The sequence below is a fragment of the Lagenorhynchus albirostris genome, chromosome 5 (genome assembly GCF_949774975.1).
Source record: "Lagenorhynchus albirostris chromosome 5, mLagAlb1.1, whole genome shotgun sequence".
In the NCBI taxonomy this organism is placed as follows: domain Eukaryota; kingdom Metazoa; phylum Chordata; class Mammalia; order Artiodactyla; family Delphinidae; genus Lagenorhynchus; species Lagenorhynchus albirostris.
In genome coordinates, this window is record NC_083099.1 from 16,254,810 (window position 1) to 16,274,144 (window position 19,335).

The 19,335-nt window shown below is 41.3% G+C and overlaps 2 protein-coding genes across 5 annotated transcripts in view; one reads left to right on the forward strand and one right to left on the reverse strand.

Annotated features, from left to right (window-relative positions):
• MED12L (mediator complex subunit 12L) overlaps positions 1-19,335 on the reverse strand; it is a 326,097-nt gene that overhangs the window by 169,400 nt on the left and 137,362 nt on the right. The gene's annotated exons all lie outside the window — the stretch shown is intronic.
• P2RY14 (purinergic receptor P2Y14) overlaps positions 1-19,335 on the forward strand; it is a 79,370-nt gene that overhangs the window by 39,718 nt on the left and 20,317 nt on the right. Inside the window, exon 1 of one of the 4 annotated variants that reach the window (XM_060149616.1) lies at positions 15,513-15,752. The exons of 1 other annotated variant lie outside the window; for it this stretch is intronic. The gene's annotated coding sequence lies outside the window, so the exon portion shown is untranslated. Of the gene's footprint in view, positions 1-15,512; positions 15,753-16,294; positions 16,330-19,335 lie in introns of those variants that run through there. 2 more of the 4 variants (XM_060149614.1, XM_060149615.1) reach the window with 2 other exon arrangements.

Below are 19,335 nucleotides of genomic sequence, written 5' to 3' on the forward strand. Positions count from 1 at the left end.
GTACCTTGGAACTTATTAACCCAGGGCCAATCCCGGACTACACTTCATCAATCAACCTTCGTTTCTTCCTCCTTCAAAGAAGACACTAAGAAAATTTCTTCACCAGGTTTGTATGTGGCGCTCATACTGGCGCATACTAAAATTTTTTATGTCAGCAACAAGCCAACCAACAGAATTAAAGAAGTCGTGAAATGATATAAGAAATAATAATTGTGAGGGTCTGGAGTATTTGATTGTGCCTCTAAGCTAGTTCCAGGTAGCTTCCAGATCTTTCTAATCCATGACAAGTAAGTAGTATACGAACTCGATGTTGTGCCTCTGAATGAAAATGAATCCCAAAAGTTGGCCTAGAGATGTCTCAGTGCCACAAGGACCCACAGATTGGAAAAGTATGGATATCGAGTCTGCACCTTCACTATCTTATTTTATAAAAAATAGAGCTTCACGCCAGAAAAACTGAACTTCAGATTCTTAATGTTGTCTACATACAAGATGCCTAAAGCAAGTTAGAAAAAATGGTGGGAAAGGAAGCAGTAAGTAGGAATGACCGTTAAAATGCTGTCCTGTGCGGAGGAAACCTGTAATATAAAAATGTGTGTGAATCTCATCTACACCAAATGATCCAGAGACACTTAGAAGACTGTCTGAACACGGGCCAGAGGAAAATTATAATAAAATACGGTTCCATAAATACTATATTTAAGCTCCACTTCAAAATCATGTTTTCTCCAAGCCATCATTACCTTTGATAGATAATAAGACACCCCTACAATGCAAGCCTCCTTCAAGTCTTTTTTTAGTTCCCCATTAGGAAATAATGCTTATGACAGGCAACGTTAATTCTGCTCTTCTATAGCACTCACACAGTATCCTGAGTTAAATATTACCATTGCTTTCGTAGGGATCAGCCCCAGGAAGAGACTGCGGAGGCGCAGAGCGGTTATGTAATGTGCTTAAGGATTCACAGCTAGCATGAGCCCGAGCCAGCCTTCTAACTAGAACAATCTACTCCAGAGACACACTGCTCTCACATCCTCTCAACCACACATTAAGAAATATTACAAATGCCTAAAAGATAAACATGCAGCGGTAAGATCCTATAAATATTTAGACTAACTGCAACACGCCAATTGGCATTCGGTAAGAAGAGGATTAAACTGAAGTTGTAAAAAACAGCTACAGAGAAAAGACTCTGCATCAAGATGCCTTCCAGGCGAGATCACTTAGAAACCATTCCAAATGGTTGTGAGAAAACTTAACAGGTCGAAAACGTCGACAAGCTCTCATAATCGTTTCCTTTTTAAAACCACACCATCTCTCATATATTTCAGAAGCAGCTGTATGATGTGCTGCTTTTTTGAAACTAAGTGCTTCCAACAGAGTGGTAATAAGCATCTGAACTTCAGGGAAATAGCCTATACTTCATACGTGGAGTTGATAAGTGGTATTTGGTTTGGCAAATGGCAAGAGATTATTTAGCAAACTCAAACATTATTTTCTTCCTATGGGCCATTAAAAAAAAAAAAGAAGAGCCTCTGTCATTTCCCACAAAACACCAGAACAGATTAATAACCAGTCAGCTGAACTAACAAAATACACACAAAATATTCTGCTTGTAGGAGCTTTTGTTCTCCCTACCTGGGGAAAAGTAAACATTTCCTGCCTTTACTATTATGTGGCTTCATCTCCCGGCCTTTAATGAGAGAGATTCATCTAGACATGGCTAAATAATGCCATTAGCATAATAAGCTTTAGTCTTTCCTGAAGGGCAGCAGGCTGATGTGATTTCTGGCAATGGAGAGGTACTTCTGGACCACACGGTTTGTCTACATTAGGAAAAAAGAGCAGAACCCTAACAACTTCTCGAGTTGGCTACAGTGAAGAAAGAGGAAGCATGCTCCTCCATCCACACTCCCTGTGGAGACGGAGTGGAAGGAAAGGGGATGGCTACCCGGCTTCCTCACCAAGGGGTCCAGGGAAGTGAAAGCACTGAAATACTCCCATCAGATGCACCATCTTTAAAGGTTCCCAGGCTACCGCATACTGCTCATTTCCTCTTGAAATTATGTTTACAGTTTGGAAAGACTTCTCCCAGCGTTAAGGATGGCTAAGTTATAAAAGAGCTTTCCCATAACCATGGTTACTGAGCCAAAGACCTGCTCCAATTTGGATCCTTCCATAAAAGTCAACATTTATTAAAACTGCAAAGCATAGCACTCTCTATCTTCCGTATAGTCAATGATAACACAACTTCAAGAAAATTATGAAGCAACGATTAGCCGATAATCATATTAATAAGAGCCCCTCCCATTCACTGACCACCTACTTTGGCTGCGCATGGCAGTAAGAAAATATACATTACTTCATTTAAACTTTCCAACAACGTTAATGAGGTAGGTGATACTAGACCCTTTTTACAGACGGGGAAACAAAGCGATGTAGAGAGATTACATAACTAGCCTACAATCCCCAGGCTGATAAGAGGCAGAGCTTGCTTTTGTACCCAAAGTTAACTCTGACTACGGTATGTGGGATTAACTCTCAAGAAACACAGATTAATCTAATCCTGACTGTCTCCACGCTACAGGAGACAAGCTTGCCGGGGTTTTTTGTTTGTTTTTTGTTTTTCTCCCCCTTCATTTTGTCCTGGATGAAACTCTAGCCAAAGATGACCAAAGCCTTCATCTCAGGGGCAGGCTCTGACAGATTGCTCGAGATCCCCTAGAGAAGGACTGAAAGGCTACAGGAAGATGGGCTGTGATTAGTCACATCACAGATGTCTGCAAAAGGCACATGGCAGCACAGATGCGCAGCCACTGCTTACACCCCACATCCTTGAGCTCAGCAATACTTAACTGCCATGGACTTTCTTTCTCCTGGAGGCTCATTATCTAGAGACCCTCCCCTTTTGAACTGTGACGAAAGTGTAGGCAGATATTTAAGTCACACTCTGAGGGTTACCAATTAGCAGGAATCCTCAATGTAGGATTTTTACAAGCTAGTGGACGTCATTGAGCTCCTCCCACATCTGCCGTTATTTAGCGGGTAGCTCTCTTCTCAGATTGCTTACTCTTACGTGAAACTGGTCTCCCAACAGCCTCATCAACTCCAGAAATCAATCCCCAGCCTGCCTATTTAGGACTCAGGAGCTTTTATCTTGTGACTGTATTTTTAAATGAATAAAATCAAGGGCCTTGCTTATCAGGTATAATATAATATAAGGCATCTGGGAAAACTACAAAAGAGAGCAGCAAAGCAAAGTTTCAGGATTTGATTTAGGCTTTTGGTAGCAGGTAAGTTTCAACTAGGAAGAATCGAAAACACAGTCCCGGAAGTGTGTATGCATCGCGGATAGGACTTTTCCAAGACAGCAATAACTGCAAGCTGCCCAAAGCAAGATGCCTGGAGGGGATTCAGCTGGAAGGCCTCTTCAGTGAGATATAACAGAAAACTATTAATAACAAGGATTCGTCAACACACATTTCCGCTGCCTGTTGAGGTACAATGCTAAGAAGTATCTATCCAGCAAAAGTTGTATTACGTAAAAATATGCCTGGACTTTATGTATTTTCTCTAAATGCAGCTGCTGGCAAAAGTACTTTTAAGCTTATTCATACGCATATATAGTTAAGAACTGGACTAAATGAGGTTTGGCTCAAATTATAATACTGACGTGATAACAAGAGCTAACATTTATATAGCTTGTTTACATATCTTAACTAACTGTAAGTGGGAAAATGGGCAGCCTGGACTCAGGGGGAAGCCTGCCGTCATTAGACCCAAAGGGCACAGTTTCTCCTGGTCACTAGAGGCAGCTGGGGAATTGCGATCCCTTTCAGTGCAAGTGAAGAGCCTCGGTTACAAATAATATTGACATGGTTCTAATTATTTGAATAGAGGATACTGAGTTAGCAAAAAATTATAGACATAATTACCTAGGTGAAGAGACGTATGGAGAATAAGCAAACTAAATCTTCATCTTCCACAAAAAGGCATCAACAGACACTAGTGGAAGACGAGAACTGTTAGTTACGTTAGAAATACAGGGATTGACACCCCAAAAGTGAACAAGGTCCCCACTGGGGCAAAAGAAAAGGGCAGGACTTTTTTCATTGTAAGTTTTATAAAATTATTTGATTTTTTTAAAGTACATAAATGCATGACTTTGGTAAAAAAATTTAAATTAGTTTAATTTGAATTACCAACAAAAAGAAATCAAAATTAAAAGGATGTTTAGATTTCTTGGACTAGGAAAAGAAAGAAGGGAACATAGTGGAGTTCCTCATTCGTTAAATACAACCACATTCTTGTCTCTGTAAGATCTTCCTTTCTCACTGAGCTGGAGTCTTAGGAGAGAGGGTGCCCATGGATTTCAAACGGGTAACATGCTAAGCCCAGGAAGCAAACCTGGCAATATGGGGTGACAGAGGCTACAGAAAAACCACCTGCCCTCCAGCCCAGCAGGCCAGATGACTGCATGAATAACAGACGCAGGGAGTATCAGCAAAAGACCCGCCTTTCCCCAAAACCAGGAGAGACGGCCATTACCATCAGAGATACAGTACAAGGTCTGAGGAGTGATTATTCCTAATCAGAGCTCAAATTAAGCATCACAGGAGTTTAGAGAGGGGCTAACCATTCATTCATTCTTAGTGGGAAGATAAGGAAAAGCTCCTTATCTGGCCTGGGTTTTAAGGAATGCACAAGAGATCAACAGGTAGAGATGGAAGAAAGGGGCCATTCCGACAAGCAACCTGAACAAGGCCAGCGGTGAGAGAAGAGATGGTGTGTTTGGAAAAGGGACACGGTCAAAGCCACATCCAAATGCACATCTCCTGCTGCTGTTGCCCCACTTCAACTCAGGAGAGTGTGGGGAGGGGTGAGCATCTCCTGGGACAGACAGACAGTTCAGTGGTTAATGGGTCAGTGCAAAACTACAGACATGGGGCTTCCCTGGTGGCGCAGTGGTTGAGAGTCCGCCTGCCGATGCAGGGGACACGGGTTCGTGCCCCAGTCCGGGAAGATCCCACATGCTGCGGAGCGGCTGGGCCCGTGAGCCATGGCCGCTGAGCCTGCGTGTCCGGAGCCTGTGCTCCGCAACGGGAGAGGCCGCAACAGTGAGAGGCCCGCACACTGCAAAAAAAAACAAAAAAAACAAAAAAAAACTACAGACATGATCAACTAAAATACACTAAGAGGGAGCGTACCTCTTAAACTACCTAGTTTATAGAAATACATCTTCCTTGGTTAAACTGGCCTGTTCCGTGTTGGACACTCATAAATCCCAGACACTGACATTTATCTCATTATTCAGCGATCCTGTCATACCCCCAGGTTTCCCCGAGTCCTTGGCTTTGTGCCAGTGGATTCTGTCAATAATTTTTCCTTATAATTCCCCAGGAGTACAGAGCTCATAAGACTTAGAGATTTGAGTTTCAAGTACCTTCAGTTCACCCTTCAGCTTACAAAATAGAATACCGTTATAAAGGTACAAGTTCCTTTAGAAAAGAAAATGTCCCCCCTTTGGCATTCTCATGTAGCACTTGTTACTTTCAACATTGCAATCATTATTTAATCCCATAAAATGGAACCACGTTTGATCCGTACAGCCCCAATTACCAGTTTTAGTATTAAAAATATACGCATTTGACTCAAGGTTTCTTTGAGCCAGTTAGAGCAGTTACTGGATTACAGACAAACAAACCCACTCCTGCAGGTCAAACTGAATATTTATAAAAGGCAGTTTATTTTTATGTCATGGATCACAAGCCTTCAAAAGTAAAAGTGAGCCCATTAATGTTTACTCTGGCCTTTATCGTTGTTTAAAACTCTCCTTTATGAAAACATACCAAGCACTGTAAGTAAAACTTGGAAGAAAGGACAGCTTCCCAGGGGAAGGGGATGCTGAACAGTGTCCGAAAGCAGAGTTCCCACAGGTTTGAGAAATCCTCAAGAGAATCGAACTCAGACAAGTTTATTCCACAGTTACGTATTTTGATTAAAAGACTAAATACATAAAATCTATCATTTCAAAGTCTTTTTTACTTAGAATAAAGCTAAACACCTAATTTTTAAGGCAACTCCATGTAAACAAAAATCAGATATAATAAACAGAGCAGATGGTATATGGATATAATAAAAATTAAGACACAAGTATCACCCCTGCTTTTCAAGTTCGCTTTACACCACTTCGCTTTTATGAAAGATCTACTTAGTACCTGTTTTCAATAACCGAAAGAAGTCCAGAGGCTTTCTGCTTTTATGAAAAAAGGCGAAAAGCGAAAAGCGTTCAGCGTTTGTTTTGCAGGCAGTCATCATAAAGGCAGCATGCAGCACCACGTAGTGAGAGCCGAATCCCCAGCTCCTCCTCCAGAACTATTCTCAGCTGCTCAGCAACAAGCCACAACAGCTTTGAACTGTGTCTGTGAGCATCTGTGCTTTCCTTCAACTTATGTGCATCCATTAGCAAGACAGGTCCTCAGGTAATGGCTTCTTCACTTTATGACATTCCGGCTTACGAAAGACTCCACAGGAATGCTCTGCCTTCGGGTAGCGGGGAAAACTGTACAAGAATGGCTGAAACTTTAGAAACACAATTCAAATTCAGGATGAAACAGGTGAAAGGAGAAGAGAATTATTCCAGAAAGTTATTCCAGGCAGAAGGAAAGGCCCAAGGACCATCATTAGTTGCAGGAAGTTCAAAGAGGTCAGGGCTGCTATGACATAAAGTTCAAGGCAAGCAGTGGCAGCGGAGGAGGGGTGTCAAGCCTGACTTGATTAAATAGCATAAACTTGTAAGTGATAAGGACCCACGAAAAGGTCACGGACAGGCTTAGATTTTAGAGGGACTCCACTCATGGGTGACTGGAGGGCAGACACTGTGGGTGGGGAATAGACTGGAGGAAGTGAATACAGACAACACATGACCTTGAGTTTGGTGGGAATCATAGACAAGAGATATTTAGGTGTTTAAAAAGAACCATCAGGTTTTCGTGATTGGATAGTTATGAGACAGTAAAGCAGAATTTAATGGTTTATAGCTTGGGTGACCCCTGGAGGTAGCACCAAATAAAAGGGACTTAAGGTCAATCGGAGTTTTGAGGGGTTTCGTTTCATTTTGATACTGATAAGAAGCATGACTGATAATAAGCATGCTATCTTAGGACAAAGGGAAAGAAACTGGTAAAAGGAGTGAAGTTGATGACATCAGTCCACAACTGGATGAGTCTAAACTAGACAGAGTTAGGAGCTTCAAGATGCCACAAGAGTAAAGCGTGGAGATCACCTTCCTCCCCAGAAATACATAAGAAATATATCTACACGTGGAACAACTCCTACAGAACACCTACTGAACGCTGGCAGAAGGCCTCAGACTTCCCAAAAGGCAAGAAACTCCCCACGTTCCTGAGTAGGGCAAAAGAAAAAAGAATAAACAGAGACAAAAGAATAGGGACGGGACCTGCACCAGTGGGAGGGAGCTGTGAAGGAGGAAAGGTTCCCACACACTAGGAAGCCCCTTCGCGGGCGGAGACTGCGGGTGGCGGAGGAGGGAAGCTTCGGATCCGCAGAGGAGAGCGCAGCAACAGGGGTGCGGAGGGCAAAGCAGAGAGATTCCAGCACAGAGGATTGGTGCTGACCGGCACTCACCAGCCCGAGAGGCTTGTCTGCTCACCCGCCGGGGCGGGCAGGGGCTGGGAGCTGAGGCTTGGGCTTCTGAGGTCGGATCCCAGGGAGAGGACTGTGATTGGCTGCGTGAACACAGCCTGAAGGGGGCTAGTGCACCATGGCTAGCCCGGAGGGAGTCCGGGGAAAAGTCTGGAGCTGCCGAAGAGACAAGAGACTTTTTCTTGCCTCTTTGTTTCCTGGTGCGCGAGGAGAGGGGATTAAGAGCACTGCTTAAAGGAGCTCCAGAGACGGGCGCGAACCGCTGCTAAAAGCGCGGACCCCAGAGACGGGCATGAGACGCTAAGGCTGCTGCTGCCGCCACCAAGAAGCCTGTGTGCGAGCACAGGTCACTATCCACACCTACCTTCCGGGGAGCCTGTGCAGCCTGCCACTGCCAGGTTCCCGGGATCCAGGGACAACTTCCCCGGGAGAACGCACGGCGCGCCTCAGGCTGCTGCAACGTCACGCCGGCCTCTGCCGCCACAGGCCCGCCCCGCACTCCTTGCCCCGCCCTCCCCCCCAAGCCTGAGCGAGCCAGAGCCCCCGAGTCAGCTGCTCCTTTAACCCCGACCTGTCTGAGCGAAGAACAGACGCCCTCAGGAGACCTACACGCAGAGGCAGGGCCAAATCCAAAGCTGAGCCCCGGGAGCTGTGAGAACAAAGAAGAGAAAGGGAAATCTCTCCCAGCAGCCTCAGGAGCAGTGGATTAAAGCTCCACAATCAACTAGATGTACCCTGCATCTGTGGAATACCTGAATAGGCAATGAATCATCCCAAATTGAGGAGGTGGACTTTGGGAGCAACTATATACATATATTTTTTTTTTTCCCCTTTTTCTGAGTGTGTATGTCTGTGCTTCTCTGAGTGATTCGGTCTGTATAGCTTTGCTTTTACCATTTGTCCTAGGGTTCTGTCTGTCCGTTTTTGTTTTGTTTTGTTTTTTTTAAGTATAGTTTTTAGTGCTTGTTATCATTGGTGGATTTGGTTTTGGTTTGGTTGCTCTCTTCTTTCTTTCTTTATTTTTTTAAATTACTTAAAAAATTTTTTTAATACTTATTTCTTCTTTTAATAACTTTTAGTTTATTTTATCTTCTTCCTTCCTTCCTTCCTTCCTTCCTTCCTTCCTACTTCTATTAATTCTTTCTCTCTACTTTTTCTCCCTTTTATTCTGAGCCATGTGGATGACAGGCTCTTGGTACTCCAGCCAGGTGTCAGGGCTGTGCCACTCAGGTGGGAGATCCAAGTTCAGGACATTGGTCCACAAGAGACCTCCCACCTCTACATAATATCAAACAGCGAAAATCTCCCAGAGATCTCCATCTCAACACCAGCACCCAGCTCTACTCAATGACCAGCAAGCTACAGTGCTGGACATCCTATGCCAAACAACTAGCGAGACAGGAACACAACCCCACCCGTTAGCACAGAGGCTGCCGAAAATCATAATAAGGCCACAGACACCCCAAAACACACAAACAGACGTGGACCTGCCCACCAGAAAGACAAAATCCAGCCTCATCTACCAGAACACAGGCACTACTGCCCTCCACCAGGAAGCCTACACAACCCACTGAACCACCCTTAGACACTGGGGACAGACACCAAAAACAACGGGCACTACGAACCTGCAGCCTGTGAAAAGGGGACCCCAAATACAGTAAGTTAAGCAAAATGAGAAGACAGAGAAAGACACAGCAGATGAAGGAGCAAGGTAAAAACCCACCGACCTAACAAATGAAGAGGAAATACGCAGTCTACCGGAAAAAGAATTCAGAATAATGAGAGTAAAGATGATCCAAAATCTTGAAAACAGAATGGAGAAAATACAAAAAATGTTTAACAAGGACCTAGAAGAACTAAAGAGCAAACAGTGATGAACAACACAATAAATCAAATTAAAAATTCTCCAGAAGGGATCAATAGCAGAATAACTGAGGCAGAAGAATGGATAAGTGACCTGGAAGATAAAATAGTGGAAATAATTACTGCAGAGCAGAATAAAGAAAAAAGAATAAAAGAACTGAGGACAGTCTCAGAGACCTCTGGGACAACATTAACTCACCAACATTTGAATTATAGGGATCCCAGAAGAAGAAGAGAGAAAGAAAGGGACTGAGAAAATATCTGAAGAGATTATAGTTGAAAATTTCCCTAACATGGGAAAGGAAACAGTTAATCAAGTCGAAGAAGCACAGAGAGTCCCATACAGGATAAATCCAAGGAGAAACAAGCCAAGACACATATTAATCAAACTATCAAAAATTAAATACAAAAAAATATATATATATTAAAAGCAGCAAGGGAGGGCTTCCCTGGTGGTGCAGTGGTTGAGAGTCCGCCTGCCGATGCAGGGGACATGGGTTCGTGCCCCGGTCCGGGAAGATCCCACATGCCGCGGAGCGGCTGGGCCCGTGAGCCATGGCCACTGAGCCTTCGCGTCCGGAGCCTGTGCTCCGCAACGGGAGAGGCCACAACAGTGAGAGGCCTGCATACTGGGGGAAAAAAAAAAAAAAAAAAAAGCAGCAAGGGAAAAACAACAAATAACACACAAGGGAATCCCTATAAGGTTAACAGCTGATTTTTCAGCAGAAACTCTGCAAGCCAGAAGGGAGTGGCAGGACATATTTAAAGTGATGAAGGGGAAAAACCTGCAACCAAGATTACTCTACCCAGCAAGGATCTCATTCAGATTTGATGGAGAAATTAAAACCTTTACAGACAAGCAGAAGCTAAGAGAATTCAGCACCACCAAACCAGCTTTACAACAAATGCTAAAGGAACTTCTCTAGGCAGGAAACACAAGAGAAGGAAAAGACCTACAAATAACAAACAATTAAGAAAATGGTAACAGGAACATACATATCGATAACTACCTTAAATGTAAATGGATGAAATGCTCCAACCAAAAGACAAAGACTGGCTGAATGGATACAAAAACAACACCCGTATATATGCTGTCTACAAGAGACTCACTTCAGACATAGGGACACATACAGACTAAAGGTGAGGGGATGGAAAAAGATACTCCATGCTAATGGAAAGCAAAAGAAAGCTGGAGTAGCAATTCACGTATCAGAAAAAACGGACTTTAAAACAAAGACTACTACAAGACACAAAGAAGGACACTACATAATGATCAAGGGATCGATCCAAGAAGAAGATATAACAATATAACAATGTAAATATTTATGCACCCAACATAGGAGCACCTCAATACATAAGGCAAATACCAACAGCCATAAAAGGGGAAATCGACAGTAACACAGTCATACTAGGGGACTTTAACACCCCACTTTCACCAATGGACAGATCATCCAAAATGAACATATATAAGGAAACACAAGCTTTAAATGATACATTAAACAAGATGGACTTAATTGATATTTACAGGACATTCCATCCAAAAACAACAGAATACACTTTCTTCTCAAGTGCTCATGGAACATTCTCCAGGATAGATCATATCTTGGGTCACAAATCAAGCCTTGGTAAATTTAAGAAAATTGAAATTGTATCAAGTATCTTTTCCGACCACAACGCCATGAGACTAGATATCAATTACAGGAAAAGATCTGTAAAAAATACAAACACATGGAGGCTAAACAATACACTACTTAATAACGAAGTGATCACTGAAGAAATCAAAGAGGAAATTTAAAAATACCTAGAAACAAATGACAATGGAGACACGACAACCCAAAATCTATGGGATGCCGCAAAAGCAGTTCTAAGAGGGAAGTTTATAGCAATACAATCCGACCTTAAGAAACAGGAAACATCTTGAATAAACAACCTGCACTTGCACCTAAAGCAATTAGAGAAAGAAGAACAAAAAAACCCCAAAGTTAGCAGAAGGAAAGAAATCATAAAGATCAGATCAGAAATAAATGAAAAAGAAATGAAGGAAACGATAGCAAAGATCAACAAAACTAAAAGCTGGTTCTTTGAGAAGATAAACAAAAGTGATAAACCGTTAGCCAGACTCATCAAGAAAAAAAGGGATAAGACTCAAATCAATAGAATTAGAAATGAAAACAGAGAAGTAACAAATGATACTGCAGAAATACAAAAGATCATGAGAGATTACTACAAGCAACTCTATGCCAATAAAATGGACAACCTGGAAGAAATGGACAAATTCTTAGAAATGCACAACCTGCCAAGACTGAATCAGGAAGAAATAGAAAATACGAACAGGCCAATCACAAGCACTGAAATTGAAACTGTGATTAAAACTCTTCCAACAAACAAAAGCCCAGGACCAGATGGCTTCACAGGCGAATTCTATCAAACATTTAGAGAAGAGCTAACACCTATCCTTCTCAAACTCTTCCAAAACATAGTAGAGGGAGGAATACTCCCAAACTCATTCTACAAGGCCACCATCACCCTGATACTAAAACCAGACAAGGATGTCACAAAGAAAGAAAACTACAGGCCAGTATCACTGATGAACATAGATGCAAAAATCCTCAACAAAATACTAGCAAACAGAATCCAACAGCACATAAAACGGATCATACAATATCATCAAGTGGGGTTTATTCCAGGAATGCAAGGATTCTTCAGTATACGCAAATCAATCAATGTGATACACCGTATTAACAAACTGAAGGAGAAAAACCATATGGTCATCTCAAAAGATGCAGAGAAAGCTTTCAACAAAATTCAACACCCATTTTTCATAAAAACCCTCCAGAAAGTAGGCATATAGGGAATTTACCTCCACATAATAAAGGCCATATATGACAAACCCACAGCCAACATTGTTCTCAAAGGTGAGAAATTGAAACCATTTCCACTAAGATCAGGAACAAGACAAGGTGGCCCACTCTCACCGCTATTATTCAACATAGTTTTGGAAGTTTTAGCCACAGCAATCAGAGAAGAAAAAGAAATAAAAGGAATCCAAATCGGAAAAGAAGAAGTAAAGCTGTCACTCTTTGCAGATGACATGATACTATACATAGAGAATCCTAAAGATGCTACCAGAAAACTACTAGAGCTAATCAATGAATTTGGTAAAGTAGCAGGATACAAAATTAATGCACAGAAATCTCCTGCATTCCTATACACTAATGATGAAAAATCTGAAAGAGAAATTAAGGAAACACTCCCATTTACCACTGCAAGAAAAAGAATAAAATACTTAGGAATAAACCTACCTAAGGAGACAAAAGACCTCTATGCAGAAAATTATAAGACACTGATGAAAGAAATTAGAGATGATACAAACAGATGGAGAGATATACCATGTTCTTGGATTGGAAGAATCAACATTGTGAAAATGACTCTACTACCCAAAGCAATCTACAGATTCAATGCAATCAAACTACCACTGGGATTTTTCACAGAACTAGAACAAAAAATTTCACAATTTGTATGGAAACACAAAAGACCCCGAATAGCCAAAGCAATCTTGAGAACGAAAAACGGAGCTGGAGGAATCAGGCTCCCTGACTTCAGACTATACTACAAAGCTACAGTAATCAAGACAGTATGGTACTGGCACAGAAACAGAAATATAGATCAGTGGAACAGGATAGAAAGCCCAGAGATAAACCCACGCACATATGGTCACCTTATCTTTGATAAAGGAAGCAAGAATATACAGTGGAGAAAAGACAAGCCTCTTCAATAAGTGGTGCTGGGAAAACTGTATAGCTGCATGTAAAAGAATGAAATTAGAACACTCCCTAACACCATAACCAAAAACAAATTCAAAATGGATGAAAGACCTAAATGTAAGGCCAGACACTATCAAACTCTTAGAGGAAAACATAGGCAGAACACTCTATGACATAAATCACAGCAAGATCCTTTTTGACCCACCTCCTACAGAAATGGAAATAAAAACAAAAATAAACAAATGGGACCTAATGAAACTTCAAAGCTTTTGCACAGCAAAGGAAACCATAAACAATACGAAAAGACAACCCTCAGAATGGGAGAAAATATTTGCAAATGAAGCAACTGACAAAGGATTAATCTCCAAAGTTTACAAGCAGCTCATGCAGCTCAATATCAAAAAAACAAAGAACCCAATCCAAAAATGGGCAGAAGACCTAAATAGACATTTCTCCAAAGAAGATATACAGATTGCCAACAAACACATGAAAGAATGCTCAACCTCATTAATCATTAGAGAAATGCAAATCAAAACTACAATGAGATATCATCTCACACCAGTCAGAATGGCCATCGTCAAAAAATCTACAAACAATAAATTCTGGAGAGGGTGTGGAGAAAAGGGAACCCTCTTGAACTGATGGTGGGAATGTAAGTTGATACAGCCACTCTGGAGAACAGTATGGAGGTTCCTTAAAAAACTAAAAATAGAACTACCATACGACCCAGCAACCCCACTACTGGGCGTATACCCTGAGGAAACCATAATTCAAAAAGAGTCATGTACCACGATGTTCACTGCAGCTCTATTTACAATAGCCAGGACATGGAAGCAACCTAAGTGTCCATTACAGATGAATGGCTAAAGCAGATGTGGCACATGTATACAATGGAATATTACTCAGCCATAAAAGGAAACGAAATTGAGTCATTTGTAGTGAGGTGGCTGGACCTAGAGTCTGTCATACTGAGTGAAGTTGGAAAGAGAAAAACAAATACCTTATGCTAACACATATATATGGAATCTAAAAATAGAAAAAAAAATTGTCAGAAGAACCTAAGGGCAAGATGGGAATAAAGACGCAGACCTACTAGAGAATGGACTTGAGGATACGGGGAAGGGGAAGGGTAAGCTGGGACAAAGTGAGAGAGTGGCATGGACATATATACACTACCAAATGTAAAATGGATCGCTAGTGGGAAGCAGCCGCATAGCACAGGGAGATCAGCTTGGTGCTTTGTGACCGCCTGTAGGGGTGGGATAGGGAGGGTGGGAGGGAGGGAGACGCAAGAGGGAAGAGATATGGGAACATATGTATACGTATAACTGATTCACTTTGTTATAAAGCAGAAACTAACACCCCATTGTAAAGCAATTATACTCCAACGAAAAAAAAATTATCCAAACATGCCCCCCAAAATAAATAAATAAATAAAGTAGACAGAGGATGGGAGACTTGGGCTCTTCCTCCAAGAGATGCATTGTGACTGCATTAATCCAGAGAACTATGTAAGAAAAGTAAAGGATCCCAGCAACAATTTGTTAAATAAGCAAACAATCCAGAAATTAGGGTCAAACAGGGTGCTCCAAAACCAAATTTAAGAGGAGAGGGAAACCTGAAGAAAGATTAGGAGACCCAACAGCACGAAATCCAGGTTGGGAATAGGTGAGGATAACACCTGGAGTAGGCCGGGCACCAGCAGGCATCACGTGTCTGTCCTCCCCCCACACCCAAAACAGGGTGAGGCTAGAGATGAAAATCACCCAAGTCCAAATGAGAGAGCTTTGGGGTCCTTTCAATCTCTCATCTCATTTGATAATGATCTTGCCCTCTGCTGGTCAAGACGCTCCGGTGAACATGTTACTTACACAGCCTCCCCAGTCCTTCCCCTGAAAGTGAGAAATGTTCTGGTCTGGTTGACTCTCAACTATTTTTTCTGGTTTTCCAACGGTTTTCAAGGAGTTGGTGAAGCCGTGTGAATTACAACTTGAAAATACTTCCCAATAAATACAGAAGCTATTCTTATAACAGTGTCACAGGCAGAGGTCATGGCCAGGCATGGGAAAGATCCAGCCTCCTGCTGGCTGGAGCCCTTGCTTACCGGGTCGCTCTCTCCTCTCTCTTGGTACCCAGTTTCATACCAGCTACTATTTGGTCAAGCCTGGATCATTTGTCACCCTAAGCACAAATCAGATTCAATTCACAGAAGCACAGAGTACAGCTGGGCTCCAAAGAGGACTGGACATCTGTGGTACTTGACATTCAAGCCTTTGGCGAGATGTCAACATTTCATAGAGCACTTTAAATGTTTTGGTTTGAGAGCTAATGCAGCATTTCCCACTGGTCAACACCAGCAGTCCAGGCAGAAAGAAAAGTAGATTTCCCTCAACATCAGATGTTACGCTCAGTTGCTGATCCAGTCTTGCCTTCAGAGACCATAAGAGACTGGATAAATTGGTAAGTAAGAAAAGCCCATCCAACGCAGGGTTTATTTAAAGATTTAAATATTTGTGATTCCACTGTAAAACAGCTTGTTGTGCTCGTAATGTCCTAAATTCTTTTTTTGAATGACCAGAGTGACAGATTTGCAGGTGAGATTTGACTTTTCCAGGTTCAAAGACTAAACTAAGTCCAATTAACTTTTCTCTGTAAATGTTCTTTTTAATTTCATGAAGCACAATTTTCTTTCATGAGTTCATGCATAGGCTTTCGGAAATTCCTATTTTAAACAATTTGTAATCTTACTGCTTGTAGAATATAAGACAGTGTTGTGTGTATGTGGATAGTGAGTTAAAATCAGTTTGGGATATGGTAAAGGGCATAAATACAGCTGGGTTATGATGTAATCCTCAGAGCTGAGGGAGTCCAATAAAGGACTAAAATGCTGGAGGGAAAAACAGAAGGTTTGGTTTAACGGCACAAAAGGACACAACCTCACTAAAAACTGAAACCAAAGTGAAATACTTCATGAGAGGAAGCATTTTAAATCTTCTCTGAAACGGTAAATGCCTGGGCTACCGGTGTGGATTTAACGGTGAGTCACAATTGATTTTCCAAGGAAAAAACAGGAATTAAATAAGCCTTACAGGTGCTGTTCTAGCTTTTATTAAAATGTCTTATAAGTTTTGATTTTCATGTCCTTGATTCTTAACTTCTGATTTCTTCCTCTGAGATTTCATGTAACACTTAAATATCAATCATTGGTAGCATTTTTAGTTTAATTTGTGGATGGCAGGGACAAGGGAGGTAACCTGTGGAACTTCTATTGCTTGTTTTTCTAGAAATTTGAGTAGTAAATTCCATAGAACCTAAACTAATAGATAATTTTAAAACCTAATTTGTGCTAAACTAATAGATAATTGTAAAACTTAATTTGTGCTTAGAATCCATTCCAGTTTATTTCCCAGCCAAAAAGAAAATATCTTTCTTTAAAGAGCCCCATTTACTGGAGAAATTGTAAGAATTTACAACTGAAAGCAACTGAAAGAAGGCGGAGGTTTAGAGCATAATTGACCAACGACAAACAGCTCCCCGCCCCCCCCCCCCGCCAAAGAAAATTTTAAAAATCACTAAATTTAGTATTTGTTATAAGTTGTGACGTCCTTCTTAATAAATTACTCTCTAAATGGAGAAACAGCAACCTCTTAAGTCTTCTCTCATTCATTTTTATACCTACCACCTCCCTGCCAGTTCTCCCCGCTTAAAGAAAGCATTCACAGGAGAAAATCTATCTATTTATACACAGTGTAGACATTTAGACATATAGGTAGATCACACACTTAACATAATTAAAATGAAGAGACTGGCATTTGCAACTAACTCCTCTTTCCTCCATTCAGGCCAACTCTCGGTATCAGACCCACCCATTCTGGGGAAGATGCTTCATGGCCTTCAGTGCTTCTTCAACACAAAACTTTTCACTGGCTACTAGGGATTCACACGTGCCATCAGATAGCGTGAGAAAGAAAAATCCAGAGTAAAACTTTGGTTTGTAAAACAGAACCAAGATCTAAGCCTTCTTTACTTTTTGCCCTATGCCCTCTGGTACAACTATATAGATTTTATTTTGACTGTTCATGTGTAATTTCACTAAAAACTATTTTAAATGTATCAGCATTAACCTAACCGTATGAAATGGACATTTTTTGCAGATAAAAAATAGTCAAATATCAGCAATTTTATGACTCATCCTAATAAAAAAGAAAACAGTCTTAAAAGGTAGCCCCAGAAGTCGAAGGGCGAGGGAAACATCAATAATAATAATTTACATAATTTTTATATGCTAGTGAGACCTAGTACGTCTAATTATCCCCATAGGTATTCCTCTGCTTTTAAAGGCTTTGCACAGATTCTGTTATCAAAACTGGGTGTTTCCAGCAGCCAAATTACACTGGGAAAGAATTTCTATCATTTCCTCTGTTTTACTGATTAGGAAACTGGGGTCCAGAGAGGTTCAGTGATGCAAATAGGATAACACAGCTAATAAAGACCAAGGATTGAATTTAAAGGAAAAAGTCATCTGGCCTCAGATCCAATGCCCTTTCACCTACCCCATCTTGTCTCTGACCTAAGGAGATAAACGTGTCCAATAAAAATTATGATTTAGACACAAATAAAAGCTGAAGATGCAAGAGTGTGCAGGACTGCTCTGCCCCTTAACTAGGCACTCACACAACAATGGCAGTAATCACATTGTATGAAACAGTCAATATTATTGGGATGCAAGTTTTTAGAGAGGCAATTTTACCTCGTTGAAAAAGCAGGCACTTTGCAGACAAACAGCTGAATCTGAATCTACCGTGAGCTTGAGCTACCTTTTGTTTTGTTTTTTAGCTCCTTTGCCTCTTTGATCTACCTCTGTTCCATCTGTCACCCCAAAGAGCTACTAAGATATTAACTGAGACATGCTAATACCCGGCACCTTAAGAGTTACTCAGTAAAAATGGAATTCCTCACTCTTCCTTGCCAGTAACTTATTAAGTTAGAGGTAGTACTGGCAAGAGTAAAATCCCATAGGAAGTTTCTTGAGTTGATTCTGACACACATGGAGCCAAAGAACTCACAAAATAAGGGGAAATGAATACTTCTCCCAATTTACCTCCTGTCATTCCAACAGAAAACTGGGCACCATGTCAGTACCCAAGTACTGAGTACCTGTCAACATGTCTACTGAGTGCCAACTAACTAACCATCAGTGACCACTGTAAACAAAGAGGCCGGTCCCTCCAGGCCAGAACAGTAGGCCTGACAACTAGGAAGCGTGGAGATCTGGGTCAGGGCCCGTGAGCCCCACAGGTCGTGGTCCCATACAGAAAGGGGTGGGAGGAAGACATGAGAGGTATTATTTGCTTAATTCATATGTTTGGTGGATGGATGGATAACCAAATAGACAACCTTACCAAAAACCTAAAAAAAAATAAAGATATCTGATGTGTAGGAGTTACAATGAGAGATGGAAGTTATACACATTTTTCATTTCATCACTCTTCATAAAGGTCTGGTGTCTTTTTTTTTTTTTTTTTTTGGTATTTACAGACAGGCCACATATTGGATAGATTAAGAGCTGACATATTAAAATAAGCAAACTAACCCCCCAAAAACCTTATTAGAAAATAGAGCAAAATATATTTTAGCCAAGAATTGTCAAACTTCTGGTCTCATGATCCCTTGAACACTACTGAGAAGCCCAAAGAGCTTTTATGTTGTTATACCTAGCAATCTTTACTATATTAGAAATTTAAATTCTGAAATTCATAAAATACTTAATTCGCTTTAAAAATAGCATCAAATGTTAACATGAATAATACATTTCTATGAAAAATAATTATATTTCCCTCCAAAAGTTTTAGTTAGAAAAGTGGCATTATCCTACTTTTTTTTTTTTTTCCTTTTGCGGTACGCAGGCCTCTCACTGTCGTGGCCTCTCCCGTTGCGGAGCACAGGCTCCGGACGCGCAGGCTCAGCGGCCATGGCTCACGGGCCCAGCCGCTCCGTGGCATGTGGGATCTTCCCGGACCGGGGCACGAACCCGTGTCCCCTG